The 20,124-nt window shown below is 33.4% G+C and overlaps 1 protein-coding gene across 5 annotated transcripts in view; it reads left to right on the forward strand.

Annotated features, from left to right (window-relative positions):
* Nucleotides 1–20,124, forward strand: part of Mrtf (Myocardin-related transcription factor) — a 347,118-nt gene that overhangs the window by 230,220 nt on the left and 96,774 nt on the right. Inside the window, exons 1-2 of one of the 5 annotated variants that reach the window (XM_073984938.1) lie at nt 2,379–2,439; nt 19,281–19,313. The exons of the other annotated variants lie outside the window; for them this stretch is intronic. The gene's annotated coding sequence lies outside the window, so the exon portion shown is untranslated. Of the gene's footprint in view, nt 1–2,378; nt 2,440–19,280; nt 19,314–20,124 lie in introns of those variants that run through there. 5 annotated transcript variants of the gene reach the window in all.

A 20,124-nucleotide genomic window follows, 5' to 3' on the forward strand; every position in this document is an offset into this window, starting at 1 on the left:
AGAAAGCTTTTTCATCTGTAGTTCTTCATGCAAAATTAAATGGACTTGATCATTTGAGATGCCCATGATATTAGTAATTTCACGCACTTTTATTCGTCGATCATTAATACCATATCATGCACTTTGGCTACAATTTCTGTTGTTCTTGCTGTTTTTGGACGTCCACTACATGGTTCATCTTCAATGCTTGTACGACCACGTTTAAATTCATCAATCCAATTTTTTACTGTTGCATATGAAGGAGCACTTTTACCTAACACATCACCATATCATTATGAATTTCTTGTCCCGATAAACCTTTTTTATGTAAATATTTAATGACAGCACGCATTTCTAATTTTTTCCAATGTAAATAAATTGCGGATGCATGTTTTTTGAACACCTGTTTCTATATGAAGGAGTTGCCAGATCGAAACAAAATTTAACATGTGTTCATAACAGAGATGGAAGTTTCCAAAACACTTAACTTTTTTCTTTTTATACCGCGCTTTTTGTGCTAGGCTAAGAAGTTTCCGAACTGCCCTCGTATTCGAAGGGAAATTTCCGACATTTCCCTCCGAATTCGGAATGAAATCTGGTGAAAAACCCCTTACGAAATTTGAAGGATTTTCTTGGAAGGTGCTTCTTAAATTGTTCAGACGTGTCGGACTTCTGACATTTGGTTGACTGGTCTTCGACTTCTCAGGTCACCGTCACCGTTAGATATTGTTCTGTAGCCTTAAATCAGTACATCCGTTAGTTTGTACTAGGGTGGTTTTAAACAAGTAAAAAAGTATCAGTCGGCTTTGCCGACAGATATATACCCTCAGCCTGTGCAAATTGAAACACTTTTTTCACAAAAAACTTAAATGTTGATTAGGATTAAAGTTCAAAAATTTTGCGGAAAAGGTACTTAGCGGAATGGATCGAAATAGACCATGGGGTGCCATAGGGGGTTTTACACCAATCGGGCTGTTTTCTCAAGAAGTATGGACTTGGCCCTGAAACAACTTTTACCATCGTAATTGAGGCAGCGAATGTAAGTTGCTTCAACAAAATCCAAAGTGATTCAATAGCAGGTCTTAAAGTGAACTTATCCAGAATTTTGTGTGGGAGGTACGGGATGGAGTGGACAAATATAGTCCATATTCGAACCTGATCTATTATGCGAACCTGGTAGATATTATGAGAATGTGTAAAGTATGGACCAAATCGGTCACTCCCATCAAGAGTTATCGCGCACAATTTTTCCGAATATTTTTGAACTTTTGTGGGGTAGGTACCTGAAGGATGGACCGATATGGCTTATCTACGAACTTAAACTTAGTTTGGAAACAATATTACGAAGGCCAAATTTTGGCCGGAATCGGCATTTCCGTTCGAGAATTATCTTGCGCTTCCACCCATAAACATGGTGTCATAGGGTTTGTCTTTCAACTTTCAGGCTACTTTTTCAGGAAGTATGGACTTGCCCCTGAGGAAACTTGTACCTTCGTATAGAGGACAGCGAATACAACTTGCGTAAACAAAAGTCAAAGCGATTGGAGACCAGGTCCTAAACTGAACTTTTCCGAAATTTTGTGTGGGGAGTACCCGAAGGAGTGGACCGATTGAGTCCATATTGGAACCTCATCTAAGTTTGGTAGAAATTACACGATGTGCAAAGTATGGACCAAATCGGTTATTCCCTACGAGAGTTATCGTGCGCACAAGTTTTGCGACAATTTTTGAACATTTGTGGGGGAGGTACCTGAAAGAGTGTACCTATATGGCCCATCTTCGAACTTAAATCGAATCTGGACAAAATATTTCGATACCCAAAATTTTAACCCAATCGATTGATCCGTTCAAGAGTTATCGTGCGGACCAGCCAGCCAGACAGACAGACAGACGGACGGACATTGCTAGATCTACTCAAAATTGTCTGAAACGGATATCGTACAAACATACTTGGGTCTAAAACCATTATTTCGACATTTTTGGTCGTATCAAAGTGTAAATACCCTCTTTAGCCTAAAGGCTGAGGGTATAAAAATCGATGTTATATCTCGAAAACTAACAAAGCGATTTTCCTGTAATTTTCAGGAATGTGCCATGAATTCGGAGGTGGCACGGTTACTCCCCTATTAAAACAGCAATATATTTACAAATTGCCTTAAATGGGGAGAAGGTTCAACGGTGAAAAAAAAACGTAGATGTGTCCATCCATGGTAATGACAAAAGTCACTACTTCACATTATTTTGTAATCTAAAAAATTGGTGGCAACAATTATTATGGAATATCCCATATGACGCGTGTCCATAACATAATTTGATCCTACATTAAATTGTCTACTCATTTATAGATGACAGTCATCGTTGCGCTAACCACCTACGTGGTTCTCTTGTTGCAATTGGCTCGTGGAGTTTTTAAATTGTTTGCCCATAACATTTAGTGTGTCTGGGTGGAGGCGCGCGTGTGTGCGTAAATGTTTTTGATTTTTAATCCAATAATAACTAAAATACATGTATAATTAAAAACAAACTATGAAGTTTTATTAAAACTTGCCGCATAATTTGAATATCGGGTTAATGTGTCATTCAAATTGCAATTTTGAATAAAAATGCAAATGAAATTGAGTTTATAATCGTTGTGAAGTTGAATGATGGTGACTTGCAGAAATATAAATTGTTATGAAATTTTGTGATTGAATAACTTGTTTTGGATAACGGAATATGGCGAATATCATACTGGAGTATGATATGCGAATTTGCAACTTAAATGTGTGAATAATGTATAGAGAAAGTGCAGTTTAAGCACTGGCGGATTTACTTGCAAAATGTAAAGTCAATTTTATTGCCATACAGGATGAGCAATTAAAGTTCCAAGGCATCAATTCACTTCGGTGTCGACAATTCGTAAAGAAGCCAAGACACGATAACCACAAGACAAACATAGGAAGGGTATGCAATTGCGCCCTAACCATGACATTAAACTTTTTGTGAGTGATTTTCATGTCGAAAATGGAAAAGATGATATCACACTCAAATCGCTTTATGAAAGCACTCATCGTCCCACTAAGATATCATCACAATGACAAAATATTACCAAATCCTTGCAACAGTCATAATTGGGAGCCACAGGGCATACATACATACAGTATCGGCCAAAACTAAAGCACCCCCTCAGTAAATTTTTTTGAAATGATAATTTTTTTATGAAAACTAAATTATAAATTTATATTTTATTTTTCTTTTTATTTATTTATATCTTTATAATTGGAAAATACAAAAATAAGGAATTCAGAATTTAATAAACAAAAGTTAAAATTCAAAAAATGTTTTAGGTCGAAAATATAGGCGGACAAAACTAAAGCACCCCCCAATTTGAGGTACAACAAAAACTATTGAAATCAATATTTCGTTGCGTATCCTCTATTTTGGATGACACAATCACATCTTTTAGGCATAAAGGATACTAAATTATTAATTACTGCAGGCGAAATAATTGATTTTTGGAAAATTTAGCTTAAATCCTCAAAATACTGAAAATCGGAAGGTACCGTTATATGGAGGCTATACCCAAACGTGGACCCAGGTCCACGAGTTTTGGTGGATATGTTTTGTGACCACTAAGAACCCTAAGTACCAAATTACAGCTAATTTAGTAGGAAAATGTGGCTTAAATATCCGAAATACCGAAGATCGGAAGGTACCGCTATAAGGGGGCTATACCAAAACATTAGCCAATATTGTTCAAATTCATCCAAAAATGATGCTACTGCATCCACTAGTCAATACAATACGCTAACGTTTAAAAATTAGCAAAAGAACGAATTGCAGAAGAACGATAGACGCCGGCTTATTCAGTCGACGACCAACAAAAAAAAAAAACCTTTCATATCGACTAAAAATGAAGGAGCCAGACTGGCATTCGCCAAGACCCATTTGAAATGTTTTCCGATGAATCTATGTTTAATTCAAAGTATTCAGATGGTAAAAGGCTTGGACCAAATGGGCAACCGTTAAATCCTAAATATTGCAAAGACGCTGTAAAACATGGAGGCGGAAGGTTTTTTGCTGGTCGTCGACTGAATAAGCCGGCGTCTACCGTTCTTTTGCAATTCGTTCTTTTGCTAATTTTTAAACCTAAGGGATTTAGTATTTGACCAGAGAATGCTGTAGCATAATTTTTGGATGGATATGAACAATATCGGCTAATGTTTTGGTATAGCCCCCTTATAGCGGTACCTTCCGATCTTCGGTATTTCGGATATTTAAGCCACATTTTCCTACTAAATTAGCTGTAATTTGGTACTTAGGGTTCTTAGTGGTCACAAAACATATCCACCAAAACTCGTGGACCTGGGTCCACGTTTGGGTATAGCCTCCATATAACGGTACCTTCCGATTTTCAGTATTTTGAGGATTTAAGCTAAATTTTCCGAAAATCAATTATTTCGCCTGCAGTAATTAATAATTTAGTATCCTTTATGCCTAAAAGATGTGATTGTGTCATCCAGAATAGAGTATAAGCAACGAAATATTGATTTCAATAGTTTTTGCTGTACCTCAAATGGGGGGGTGCTTTAGTTTTGTCCGCTTATATTTGCGACCTAAAATGTTTTTTGAATTTTAACTTTTGTTTATTAAATTATGATCTCCTTATTTTTGTATTTTTCAATTATAAAGATATAAATAAATAAAAAGAAAAATAAAAAATAAATTTATAATTTAGTTTTCATAAAAAAATTATCATTTCAAAAAAATTTACTGAGGGGGTGCTTTAGTTTTGGCCGATACTGTATATGTTGGTTATATCCATGTTTATAATTTACAAAGACTTTGATCTGCAAACAATCCATTTCTTCGAATTACATACAATACCAACCAAACTTCTATCTATAAAGGCAGACACAATCCACAGATATTGACACACGTTTATACAAGTAAATGTGTGAATTTACACTCGAATGAATAGACCTTTGATATTGAAATATAAACATATGTACATTAGAGTTATAACTTCTTTGAATTTTTTTTGCAAATATCAGTACATACCACCACATAGCCGTAAAAAAAATTAGATAATATTTCCTCTAATTTTGTTTTTAATTTGTTCAATACGACAGAAAGTCGTTCTTAAATAATCAATTTTTATTTATTTTTTTTCAAATTGTGATATTTTAAGCGTTTATTTTGACATAAGTAAGGTGTGTATACATATAAAAGTTTGTTTAATAAATTAAAATTAAAATTTGTATAAAGAAAACAATTATCAAAAAGGAAATCTATTTCGGTGCGTTTATTGGTATTTGTTTTTTTTTTTTTTTTGTTATAGCCCTAATGTTCATATAAAAAAACAAAAACCTTGTTCCACAACATCCCATACGGACCAAGGGAGACTTCTCTCATATCAATGAGTGCACCCCGATTCATATTTAGCTGATATGATATGGGACCTACTGTTTATCACCGAGTCCGAACAGCGTGTCTTAAGACACCACTTGTGGAGCAGTTATTCAAGGCTGAAATATTCAGGAAATGTCGCCAACATTACCCAGGACCTTCTGCGTGCAAGGCGGGCGTGCATACCATTGCACCCCGGTGGCATATATACTCGCATTTATATGAACATGCCTCATGCTTCTTTGTGGTGGGTAAATTATTTATTTTCTAGTAAAATATTTCAATATTACTTTTGAAATATTTTGCGGTGTGTGACATTCTTCTACGAAATTCTATAATAACCTTGCCTAAAATTCTTGATGCAATTCCCACCATAGTTCTGTAAGAATATGTGTAAGAATGTGATGTGTATGTAAGTTTACTATTTTCGTCGAAATTTAATGAACTTTGAAATGCTGAATTAGTTGGCCATAATTAAATGGATTTCCATTGAAATGCCTAAGTACAAAGTTGGATAATACAATATCAAGGTATTATTTGTTAATACTTCGAAGGCCAATTATAATAGGGTCAACAATGGGTTTTTAATTTGCCAAGTTAAAATTTCCAGCTAAGTATACAGTAATAATAAAAAAATTATTAATTTTATATTTTGATAAATGTGACATGTTACCAAGAAAAACCTGGTGTACGAATGATATTTTCTCAATTATTTGAATTTGAGTATAAACCAGCAAAAACTTATTCAAGAAAATAATAATTAAATAAAAAATAATAGCAAATTAGTAATGAAAAATAAAATAATACAATAACGAAAAAATAATAATAAAACATATAAAATAATAAATAATGAAAATATAAAAATTAATAGCAATACAAAACAATAAAATATAAAAATAATAATGAAAAAATAAAATTATAAACAAATATGTATAATAATAAACGAATAAACTAATAATCAAATAAAGTAATAAAGTACTAAATAAAAATAAATATAAGCAAAGTAAAATAAAACTATAAATAATAAAATTCGAATAATAAAGAAATGAAATAATTAAAAATTACAAAAAAGTAAACATTAAAATTATTAAAAATTAATAATAAAATAATTATAAATTAAATAATCAAAAATAAAAACGACAAAAAAGAAAATGATACAAGAAAAAATAATTAAAAAAATGAAAAATAATATAACATAAATAAATAAGGTAATAAAAATATAAAGTAATAAAGTACTAAATAAAAAATAAATATAAACAAAAGAAAACTATAAATAATATAAATCGAATAATGAAAAAATAAAAAAATTAAAAATTACAAAAAAATAAATATTAAAATTATTAAAAATAAATAATAAAATAATTATAAATTAAATAATCAAAAATAAAAACGACAAAAAAGAAAATGATACAAGAATAAATAATTAAAAAAATTAAAAATAATAGAACATTAATAATGAAAAATAAATTGTTCAAGAAAATAATAATTAAATAAGCACATTACAGGAAATTAGTAAAGACAAATAACTTAATAAAATAACAAATAAATAATTATAAAACATATAACATATAAAAATAATGAACACTTAAAAAAATAACAATAAAAATCATAAAATATAAAAATAATAGTGAAAAAATAAAATTATAAACAAATATAATAATAAACAAATAAACTAATAATCAAATAAGGTAATAAATATGTCAAGTAATAAAGTACTAAATCAAAAATAAATATTAACAAAATAAAAGAAAACTATAAATAATATAAATCGAATAATGAAAAAATTAAATAATTAAAAATTACAAAAACATAAATATTAAAATGATTAAAAATTAAAAAATAAAATTATAAATTAAATAATCGAAAATAAAAACGAAAAAATTAAATAATACAAGACAAAAAATAAAAATAACTAAAAAAATGAAAAATAATTATAATAGAATTTTAATAATGAAATAACGAATAAAATATAAAACATTTTAAATTAAAAACAAAAATAAAACATTAATAACAATAAAATATAAAAAATAATGAAAAAATATGATATTAAACAAACAAAATTATAAAAAATAAAATAATAAAAAAAATTAAAAAATTAAAATACTCATTAAATAATAACATAAAGAAGAATAAAAAAAACAAAAATTAATATTTTAAAATATAACTGTAAAAAAATAAATAGTAAAAAATTGAATAAAAAAATTAATTATAAAAAAAGTAAGAAAATATTATAATAAACAAATTAAAAATAAGAGAATGTAATAAAAAAATAAAATAATACAAAATAACAAAAAATAAATAAAAAGAACAATAATAAATATAAATAAAATAAGAAATTTAATAAAAACTATAAATAATAGAAACATAAAATTTTAAAAAATCTTTATAAATAAAAATCAAATGTCGTTCGTTGGTAATGGCATCAGTTGAGAACGGCTGGACTGATTTGGATAATTCTTTTTGTTAAATGTTCGCCATAACCCGTCATAGGTTTGTATGCAAAGAAAAGACCACGCCCACTTTTTACAATTCCCAATTTTTATCTTTTCTACAAAAACTACTTTTTCTGAAATTGTCAGGGAATGTACATGGATGGCCCGGTTAAAATGGGCTTCAAATTTTGTTGAAATTCGGAGGGGGCGGAGTACTTCCCTTATACCCTATTTCTTTAAAAATGCTATATCTTAATAAATAAAAACAAGTAAAAAAGTATCAGTTGGCTTTGCCGACAGAGATATACCCTCAGCCTGTGTATATTGAAACAATTTTTTTCCCAAAAAACGCATGTATTAAGGGAGTTTTAAAAATTTTGGGCGTTTGAACTGACAAAAAATGTTGATTAGGGTTACAGATCAAAAGTTTTGCGGAGGAGATACTAAAAAGAATGGATCTCCAGCCACTACATATGGTACCATAGGGGTTTTTTACAACTTCAGGTATGTTTGCTCAAGAAGTATGGACTTGCCCCTGAAACAACTTTTACCATCGCAATTGAGGCAGCGAATGCAAGTTGCTTCAACAAAAATCAAAGTGATTCGAAAGCAGGTCTTAAAATGAACATGTATCCGAAATTTTGTGTGGGAGGTACCGGATGGAGTGGACAAATATAGTCCATATTTCAACCTGATCTATATCTGGTAGATATATTAGGATGTGTAAAGTATGGTCCAATTCGGCCACTCTCTTCAAGAGTTATCGTACGCACAATTTTTCCGAACATTTTTGAACTTTTGTGGGGGAGGTACCTGAAGGAGTGGACCGATATGGCTTATCTTCGAACTTAAACTATGTTTGGACAAAATATTACTAAGGCCAAACTTTGGACCGAATCGGCAGACCTGTTCGTAAGTTATTTTGCCCTCCAACCTCCTCACACGGTGTCATAGGGGTTTTTTGCAAGTTTCAGGCTATTTTCTCAGGAAGTATGGACTTGCCCCTAATGAAATTTATACCGTCGTATGGAGGGCAGTGAATACAAGTTGCTAAAGCAAAAATCAAAGCGATGCGAGAGATGGTCCTAAACTGAACTTTTCCAAATTTTTGTGTGGGAGGTACCCGACGGAGTGAACCGATTGAGTCCATATTAAAACCTGATCTAAGTCTGGTACACGCTCCACGATGGGCAAAGTATGGACCAAATCGGTTACTCCCTTCAAGAGTTATCGTGCGCACAAATTTTCCGAACATTTTCGAATTTTTGTGGGGGAGGTACCGGAAGGAGTGGACCGATATAGCTCATCTTCGAACTTAAACTAAGTTTGGGCAAAATATTACGAAAGCCAAAATTTGATCCGAATCGGTTCATCCGTTCGAGAGTTATCGTGCGCTCCAGCCAGCCAGACAGACAGACAGACAGACGGACGGACATTGCTCAATCGACTCCAAATTGTCTGAAACACATTTCGTCCAAACATACTTGGGGTCTAAAACCATTATTTCGATGAGGCACATTTTGCCCGTATGAAAGTGTATATACCCTCGTTAGCATAAATGCTGAGGGTATAAAAACATCAATAAAATTTTTTGTGACCGCAGATAACGAAAATGTGAATAAAAACGGTAGAATATGGTCCTAAGCATATATTAAAAACGAAAGCTTCTGGAGATGTTAAATATTATAACTACAAATTTCTTTTGTTCAGAGACTCATAATGAAATTTAATTTGGAACATTTCTTCTTTTAACACAATCCCAAAAAAAAGTGAAATATTTTAGGAGATTTTGACTTTTGGGTATGGAATAAATTTTAATTAAGAGTCTAAAAGTTTAACAAAAAATTTCTACCTATACTATCTCATTTGCGATAGACTGTTTCCTAGTCTGAAGAGATGTTTTCGAGATGTTTTACCTTACGAGGGCGGTTCGGAAACTTCTTAGCCTATCAATGAAAGAGAATAGTTAGTTTTTCAAAAATATTTTTATTTTTCAATATAATCTCCTGAAACTTCAATACACTTAGTCCAACGCTTTTCTAGCAATTCTATCCCTTGATTAAAATGGTTTTCCTCAAGGTCTTCAAAATAGTGGTTTACAACTGTAATTGCATCTTCATTTGAGGTAAAACGCTTGCCAGCAAGGAATTTTTTTAGATTTGGGAACAAGTAAAAGTCACTGGGAGCTAAATCAGGAGAATAAGGTGGGTGGTCAAGCAACTCGTACTTTAATTCGTTGATTTTAGCCATTGTTAAAACACTCTTGTGCGCTGGTGCGTTGTCTTGATGAAAAATTATTTTTTTGTGTTGTAAGCCAGGACGTTTTTCTCGAATTTGTACATTTAATTGATCCAAAAGGTTGCAAAAGTACTCTGAATTTACTGTTTTACCCTTTTGCAGGTAGTCAATCAATAAAATACCTTTGAAACCGTTGCCATAACCTTACCAGCCGATTGAATTGTTTTTGCCTTCTTTGGGGCACTTCCTCGAGCTTCATTCCATTGTTTGGATTGTTCTTTTGTCTCTGGAGTATAGTGGTCTCATCAACAGTTATGAAACGACGCTTAAAATCCATTTTATTTCGCTTAAAACGATCCAAACAAGCTTGAGAAATGTTCATTCTTATGCGTTTTTGGTCGACTGTTAACAAATGCGGCACCCATCTTGCAGAAGGCTTTTTCATCTGTAGTTCTTCATGCAAAATTAAATGGACTCGATCATTTGAGATGCCCATGATATTAGCAATTCCACGCACTTTTATTCGTCGATCATTTAATACCATATCATGCACTTTGGCTACAATTTCTGTTGTTGTTGCTGTTTTTGGACGTCCACTACGTGGTTCATCTTCAATGCTTGTACGACCACGTTTATATTCAGCAACCAATTTTTTTTACTGTTTCATATCGACACCTCCAAATAATAGTATGCTAAGTCTAAAAAGTGAGTTTTGCAGGAGAAGCTCTCAAAGTTTGGAAATTTTTTTGAACTTCAGTACTATGCTAAGTCAATATTTGTTTATAACTTCTGTTCGGATTGACCGATCATTACCAAAATTAGACAGAATTTAAGTTACAGGACGTTCGAAACCTCCAAATAATAGTTTGCTAATTCTGAAAAGCGAGTTTTGCAGGAGAAGCTTTAAAAGTTTGGAAATTTCTTTGACCTTCAGCACTATGCTAAGTAAATATTTGTTTATAACTTCTGTTCGGATTGTCCGATCATTACCAAAATTTGACAGAATTTAAGTTAAAGGATGTTAAATATAAAAATGTAAAGAACTTGAAAACAAGCTAAGTCGACTTAGCATACTATTGTTTGGAGGCGTCGATATGAAGGAGCACTTTCACCTAACACATTCACCATATCATTATGAATTTCTTGTCCCGATAAACCTTTTTTATGTAAATATTTAATGACAGCACGCATTTCTAATTTTCTATATGAAGGAGTTGTCAGATCGAAACAAAATTGAACATGTGTTCATATCAGAGATGGAAGTTTCCAAAACACTTAACTTTTTTCTGTTTATACCGCGCTTTTTGTGCTAGGCTAAGAAGTTTCCGAACTGCCCACGTATTTATACTTTGCCATATTAAAAACAATCACTACCATTGCTTGGTATTTTCCACGAAATGGCTTTAAATGTACGTATTAAAACAAGTAACTGGTAAACGTTGTACTCAATCCCATTTTCAAAATGATTCCACCGAAAATGTTGATTGTTGTGCATTTTTTGGGATTGTTGTGCAGTTTTAATATCACAAAATTGTTTCCTATTGTTTAAAGTTCAATTAGTTGCTAATATTTGCTATAATATAACCACATACCAGTCAAGTGGCACAGCCCCCGAACAATATCAATTACTAATTGTTAATTAAGTTGTTGTTGCATTGGCAGTTAATTAGGATGTAAATTTCATATAACATTGTGTGCGTTGATGCGATGGTCAAGTTGATAAAATCTCTAATTGCAGGTGTCTATTTATGGCAATCAAATTGAAATTGGTCAAATATTTTTTCAAATCATTGAATTGAAAATTACAGTTTGACAGTAATTAAATCGGAAACGCCATAGAACGCAAAATTTAATAGAATTTCAATTTATTTAAACCACAAATCCTACATAGATTTCTATAATGAAAAGATAAACAATTTGATGAGGAAATAAGGTCATATTTTGTGAGAATGTACCAATTTTACCATTTTTACACAGAAATGTATGTATGTATTAAATGTTAAATAATACAGATTTATATAAAGCTTCTCAACAAATTTATCAAAAAACACAAAAAGAAAAGTGAAAAGAATGGAAAGAGGAATATAAGTGAAAGGTCAAGTTGGTTTGTGTCCAATTAGTTTTTTGTTTACATCATGTGTAGTATATCTATCTATATAACTATGATTTATTCTACCAAAATGCATGAACATACATACAAATGTATGTTATGTTGGTATGACCTAAGGCACATCATAGAGTTCAACATACATATCCTAATTTATGAAGATTATCAACTTCCGTGTATTGAAATAACTCATAATATCAAATACAAATAAATGTTGCTGTTTTACATATACATATGTACATACATACATACATAAATTAGCAGGATGTGTTTCTTTGTGAGTGAGAGTGAGTGTGTGCTGCATGTGTTCAAAGTGTGTTTAAGCAATTTGTTTATATTGCTGTATTTCTTATCTACAGCAACATACTGAAATTTTAGAAGGATATGTGTTTAGATGTGGTTTATTTGGCATATTTCTTGACAGGATTTGTCAGATATGTCATGACCAAATTCGGTTTATAACGTGGTGACTAGAAACATGGTGAGAGGAAGTCATACCAATGATATTTATGTTTTGAAAACAATTTTCCAAACTAAATAAAAATAATTAATTAAATTGCATTTATGCAATTTTTAAAATTCATATGAAAATGACACGACTGGAGGCATTTTGAGGGCAATATTCCATGTATGTCAGTAAACAGAAACTTTAAGAAATTGAATATTTAATACTAGGTTTATTACCTATTCACAAACATTAAGAAGAAAAGAAGAATATGAAAGTATTATTCAAGTTCTTGTTTTTTGTTTAAGAGAAGTTCGAAAAGAGAGTGACAGACATTGGCCCAACGTATGTACATCGCTCAAACTTTAATCAAGTTCGGAAATGGGCTGTATCGGAAAACAATTTCGGGTACCTCTCGCACAAAAGTTACCAATTTTGAACATAGTCCTTGTGATTCTAACTACAATAAAATAATTTTTAATTCTTGGATTAAAAATATTACCAAGAAGAACCTACCAATATTCGAGAATTTTTAAAATATTTCCAAAAAATATTTCTGGAGAAGGCACCAAGGCTAGTGGCAGCCTACCAAGGCTCGTGGATTTTTAAAAATATTTTTAGGCAGCCTAGCAAGGCTCGTGGATTTTTAAAAATATTTTTAGGCAGCCTAGCAAGGCTCGTGGATTTTTAAAAATATTTTTAGGCAGCCTAGCAAGGCTCGTGGATTTTTAAAAATATTTTTAGGCAGCCTAGCAAGGCTCGTGGATTTTTAAAAATATTTTTAGGCAGCCTAGCAAGGCTCGTGGATTTTTAAAAATATTTTTAGGCAGCCTAGCAAGGCTCGTGGATTTTTAAAAATATTTTTAGGCAGCCTAGCAAGGCTCGTGGATTTTTAAAAATATTTTTAGGCAGCCTAGCAAGGCTCGTGGATTTTTAAAAATATTTTTAGGCAGCCTAGCAAGGCTCGTGGATTTTTAAAAATATTTTTAGGCAGCCTAGCAAGGCTCGTGGATTTTTAAAAATATTTTTAGGCAGCCTAGCAAGGCTCGTGGATTTTTAAAAATATTTTTAGGCAGCCTAGCAAGGCTCGTGGATTTTTAAAAATATTTTTAGGCAGCCTAGCAAGGCTCGTGGATTTTTAAAAATATTTTTAGGCAGCCTAGCAAGGCTCGTGGATTTTTAAAAATATTTTTAGGCAGCCTAGCAAGGCTCGTGGATTTTTAAAAATATTTTTAGGCAGCCTAGCAAGGCTCGTGGATTTTTAAAAATATTTTTAGGAAGCCTAGAAAGGCTCGTGGATTTTTAAAAATATTTTTAGGCAGCCTAGCAAGGCTCGTGGATTTTTAAAAATATTTTTAGGCAGCCTAGCAAGGCTCGTGGATTTTTAAAAATATTTTTAGGCAGCCTAGCAAGGCTCGTGGATTTTTAAAAATATTTTTAGGCAGCCTAGCAAGGCTCGTGGATTTTTAAAAATATTTTTAGGCAGCCTAGCAAGGCTCGTGGATTTTTAAAAATATTTTTAGGCAGCCTAGCAAGGCTCGTGGATTTTTAAAAATATTTTTAGGCAGCCTAGCAAGGCTCGTGGATTTTTAAAAATATTTTTAGGCAGCCTAGCAAGGCTCGTGGATTTTTAAAAATATTTTTAGGCAGCCTAGCAAGGCTCGTGGATTTTTAAAAATATTTTTAGGCAGTCTACCAAGGCTCGTGGATTTTTAAAAATATTTTTAGGCACCCTAGCAAGGCTCGTGGATTTTTAAAAATATTTTTAGGCACCCTAGCAAGGCTCGTGGATTTTTAAAAATATTTTTAGGCACCCTAGCAAGGCTCGTGGATTTTTAAAAATATTTTTAGGCACCCTAGCAAGGCTCGTGGATTTTTAAAAATATTTTTAGGCACCCTAGCAAGGCTCGTGGATTTTTAAAAATATTTTTAGGCACCCTAGCAAGGCTCGTGGATTTTTAAAAATATTTTTAGGCACCCTAGCAAGGCTCGTGGATTTTTAAAAATATTTTTAGGCACCCTAGCAAGGCTCGTGGATTTTTAAAAATATTTTTAGGCACCCTAGCAAGGCTCGTGGATTTTTAAAAATATTTTTAGGCACCCTAGCAAGGCTCGTGGATTTTTAAAAATATTTTTAGGCACCCTAGCAAGGCTCGTGGATTTTTAAAAATATTTTTAGGCACACTAGCAAGGCTCGTGGATTTTTAAAAATATTTTTAGGCACCCTAGCAAGGCTCGTGGATTTTTAAAAATATTTTTAGGCACCCTAGCAAGGCTCGTGGATTTTTAAAAATATTTTTAGGCACCCTAGCAAGGCTCGTGGATTTTTAAAAATATTTTTAGGCACCCTAGCAAGGCTCGTGGATTTTTAAAAATATTTTTAGGCACCCTAGCAAGGCTCGTGGATTTTTAAAAATATTTTTAGGCACCCTAGCAAGGCTCGTGGATTTTTAAAAATATTTTTAGGCACCCTAGCAAGGCTCGTGGATTTTTAAAAATATTTTTAGGCACCCTAGCAAGGCTCGTGGATTTTTAAAAATATTTTTAGGCACCCTAGCAAGGCTCGTGGATTTTTAAAAATATTTTTAGGCACCCTAGCAAGGCTCGTGGATTTTTAAAAATATTTTTAGGCACCCTAGCAAGGCTCGTGGATTTTTAAAAATATTTTTAGGCACCCTAGCAAGGCTCGTGGATTTTTAAAAATATTTTTAGGCACCCTAGCAAGGCTCGTGGATTTTTAAAAATATTTTTAGGCACCCTAGCAAGGCTCGTGGATTTTTAAAAATATTTTTAGGCACCCTAGCAAGGCTCGTGGATTTTTAAAAATATTTTTAGGCACCCTAGCAAGGCTCGTGGATTTTTAAAAATATTTTTAGGCACCCTAGCAAGGCTCGTGGATTTTTAAAAATATTTTTAGGCACCCTAGCAAGGCTCGTGGATTTTTAAAAATATTTTTAGGCAGCCTAGCAAGGCTCGTGGATTTTTAAAAATATTTTTAGGCAGCCTAGCAAGGCTCGTGGATTTTTAAAAATATTTTTAGGCACCCTAGCAAGGCTCGTGGATTTTTAAAAATATTTTTAGGCACCCTAGCAAGGCTCGTGGATTTTTAAAAATATTTTTAGGCACCCTAGCAAGGCTCGTGGATTTTTAAAAATATTTTTAGGCACCCTAGCAAGGCTCGTGGATTTTTAAAAATATTTTTAGGCACCCTAGCAAGGCTCGTGGATTTTTAAAAATATTTTTAGGCACCCTAGCAAGGCTCGTGGATTTTTAAAAATATTTTTAGGCACCCTAGCAAGGCTCGTGGATTTTTAAAAATATTTTTAGGCACCCTAGCAAGGCTCGTGGATTTTTAAAAATATTTTTAGGCACCCTAGCAAGGCTCGTGGATTTTTAAAAATATTTTTAGGCACCCTAGCAAGGCTCGTGGATTTTTAAAAATATTTTTAGGCAGCCTAGCAAGGCTCGTGGATTTTTAAAAATATTTTTAGGCAGCCTAGCAAGGCTCGTGGATTTTTAAAAATATTTTTAGGCAGCCTAGCAAGGCTCGTGGATTTTTAAAAATATTTTTAGGCAGCCTAGCAAGGCTCGTGGATTTTTAAAAATATTTTTAGGCAGCCTAGCAAGGCTCGTGGATTTTTAAAAATATTTTTAGGCAGCCTAGCAAGGCTCGTGGACTTTTAAAAATATATTTAGGCAGCCTACCAAGACTCGTGGATTTTTAAAAATATTTTTAGATAGGCTACTAAGTCTCGTGGATTTTTAAAAATATTTTTAGGCAGCCTACCAAGGCTCGTGGATTCTTAAAAATATTTTTAGGCAGCCTACCGAGGCTTGTGGATTTTTAAAAAACATTTTTAGGCAGCCTACCAAGGCTTGTGGATTTTTAAAAACATTTTTAGGTAGCCTACCAAGGCTTGTGGATTTTTAAAAATATTTCTAGGGAAACTGCCAAGGCTCTTGGATTTTTAAAAATATTTCACAAAGAACCTGAACGCCGCACTTTCATCAGTCATGGGAATGCCAATTGGCCTAGTTTCACTAATCACCGCTTCAGAGATTGGCCCAACCCTTCTGAGACATTATCACTGCTGCAGCCGCTATCAATATAATACCTGTTGGTCGAATACGCGATGTGAAACCAAATTTCCTAGGATTGACAAATGAGCGTGATGAACTTCATCGAGGCAACCCCAGTTATACCAGAGTCATGGAGCTGGGTTATGCCACTCTCGAACCCTGGGAAGTAGGAAGATAGGATCTCATTCACGTTTGGCGACATTACGCTGACTTATCCGAAGTGGTGCGCATGATATTTCAATTATCAGTTCGTCGAGCACACCCAGGGTGACAGGGCGAAGAGAAGTATGTCGCAACGCGTATACTATCCGGAACACTATGTTATCTAAAACATTGGGCTCTGATAAGCATAAACGGATGGCTAACTCATCTGAAGAGTTGCAACATTGGAGCGAGAATTAATGGATTGTGGGCAACGGTTAAATCGAAAAATTCTCCAACTATGGGAAGAAAGAAGATAGGATCTCAGTCACGTTTGGGAACGTTTCTCTGACTGTTTCGAAAAGGCGCGCATGTTTTTTTCTTCGACAGTTTGTCGAGCACCCCGGGAGTTACCAACACAATTCATAATGGATGATGTTGCCAATGCCATCGAAAGGCTATGTTGATGAGCCGGGAGTGGAGTATTTTACCAAAGTTCTCAACCTGTTGCTTGCCACCCGAAGTCTGGAAACTGGGCAGGGTGGTCCCGCGACTGAATCCAGGCAAAGATGCCAGCGCTTTGCCGCCCGTTGCAAAGATTCTCGAGGCTTTACACCTCTCCAGCGTCAGACAGAAATATGTTGCTTTTCGATTGCCGTCAGCATGGTTTCCGTAAGCCGTGCAGCACGACAACGGTGGTGCACACCATCTCCACACTTACATGTTAGGCGAGTACTTAACCAGAATAAGCCGTGCGGTAGGACATTGTTTGTGGCGCCCGACGTATCAAAAGGATTTGATACTGCCACGCACTCCACGATGTTTGAGGACATTGAGAAGACTACCCTCCTGTCAAATTTGAAGAGATGGATAATGAATTAAATTTGTGGACACCTGGAATACAGGAACAAAAAGTCCAAGCCCCGTAATGCGAAACAAAGAATTCCCCAAATTGGGGTGATATCTCGGGAACTGTTTAACCATAACTTCTCCTGTATTTCTCCATTGTCTCCAGATGGCATTGAGATCGTAACGTATGCGGAAGTTTGCACAGGTGCCTTCCCTGATGTCAATTGTGAAAGGCTAAACTCCTATTTGACAGATCTTACCACCTTTTCTTGCGAAGAATATGCAAATATACGGTGTTGAGCACTGAGCTGAATTTGATGGTCGATCGTTGCAAAATACCCACCACTAACTACCCCAACATTCTAGGGGTCACATTCGCTAGTTTTAAACGTGACCGAAAGCTCACCCAAACTAAGTTGACCTGTCCTAGTTGACATTCCACAAAAGTTTATTCCTTTCATGTATTCGAAATTAAATTGCTTTTAATTACTACAATCCCCTTATGGTCTGTGGCATCCATGTGAATTCTTACCTGCTGCGAGCAAAGCATCATTTCTCCGATTGATTTCTTTTTTCTTTTTGAGAAATTGTTTATGCTTGGAAAATGTGGCCTTTGCATAACACTATTAAAACATACATACCATGGTGTATGTAGTTGTAGATGAATGTTTTGCATGTGGGTGTCCCTGTGTGTGCTTTGGGAATTATTTGCAGACATGTGGGTATTTGTTTAAGCATTAACTTGATGTATGTGTTTGGTAAATGTATTATGAGATTCTAATTTATGTCCATTTGGAATGTTTTAATATCACAACAACTCAAATAGAAGCATACACACACACACATAGAGAGTCAAAGGAAATGTGAAAACTTATAGCAAACAGGGAAATATTGCTAAGGTGTTTTAACACACACACACAGGACAGACGTCAGGCATGAATGACATTTGCTGAGAGTTCCCAGGTGTCTGTGTAGGAAGGACATTAGCTCAAATTAAGAAACCATTTAATAATGATGTATCCTTAATTTAGAAACTAATTTTAGAAATTCATTATTTCATTATTTTAGAGTTTCAATTAAATGTCAAATCAAATATTCTCTTAAATTAAAAGGTAAAAATCATACAATTGTTAATAATTATTGTTAAATGTATAATAAAGATTAACTACATATGAAAATGATTTATAAGCGTATAAGTGTTAATGTTGTGTATACGTAAGCGCATATTTTAAATATTCATCATACGCTTCGGTGCACACAAAACAAGTGTTTTATTTCATCATCAATAACCACAACTTTATTTCGTCTGGCTGCATAATTTAACCAAACAAACCCGCCCGTTCGCAAACAAAACAAATTGCCAGCTAACAATGAATGTGGCAAAGGAAATTCTATTTCTTATTATTATCCAGACACTTTAAATTATAGTAAGAGAATAAAATAATGTATTTAGGGGGAAATATAAAATAGCAGTGAAAGAGGAAATGTTAAGAAAGAATTTAGGCGCTATTTTATTATTGTGTAATTTTTTTAAGGAAAAAAAATAATATTTATTTTGTATGTAATTATTTTTTTTTTGAAAATAAAAAAATTTAATAAAAATATTTTTTCTTATTTTCAGGTAAGAATTTTTATTTAATAAATTCTTGTGTATGTAAGTATGAAAAGTTTATGATATTTTTTCTTTATACCCTCAGCATTTATGCTAACGAGGGTATATACACATTCATATGGACAAAATGTGCCTCATCGAAATAATGGTTTTAGACCGCAAGTATACGAGTATTTGGACGAAATCCGTTTCAGACAATTTTGAGTTGATTTAGCAATGTCCGTTCGTCTGTCTGTCTGGCTGGTGCACACGATAACTCTCAAACGGATGAGACGATTTGGTCCAAAATTTTGCCCTCGTAATATTTTGTCCAAACTTAATTTAGTTCGAAGATAAACCATATCGGTCCCCTCCTTCCTATACCTCACACAAAAGGTCGAAAATGCATTTCAAATCTGGTAGCTCATTTTTGACAAAGTTGCAGTTGACCAATTGAACTGAAACTTTGCACACTTTTCAGATTTGGATCGCAATACATGAATATGAAAACAAATCCAATATAGGTCCTTTTTTCCTATAGCCCCCATATAGCGGTACCACCCGAAATCAAATCTAGTAACTAATTTTTAACGCAATTACAGTTGACCAATCGAAGTGAAACTTTGCACACCGTTCAGATTTTGATGACAACACATGAATATGTGCCAATTTTTTCCTATAGTCCCCATATAGCGGTACCACCCGATTTCAGGTATTTTGAAGATTTTATCTTCATTTTTATCCCGAATTAGCTGCCATTTTTCATTTGGGATTCCCAATGATACAGACATTTCCCCACCAACAATTGTGTGCATAGGTCCAGGTTTTGGTATAGCTCTCATATATCGGTACCACTCGATTTCAAGTATTATGA

The sequence above is a fragment of the Musca autumnalis genome, unplaced genomic scaffold (assembly GCF_047663935.1).
Source record: "Musca autumnalis isolate F117 unplaced genomic scaffold, ASM4766393v1 scaffold_4, whole genome shotgun sequence".
Classification (NCBI taxonomy): Eukaryota; Metazoa; Arthropoda; class Insecta; order Diptera; family Muscidae; genus Musca; species Musca autumnalis.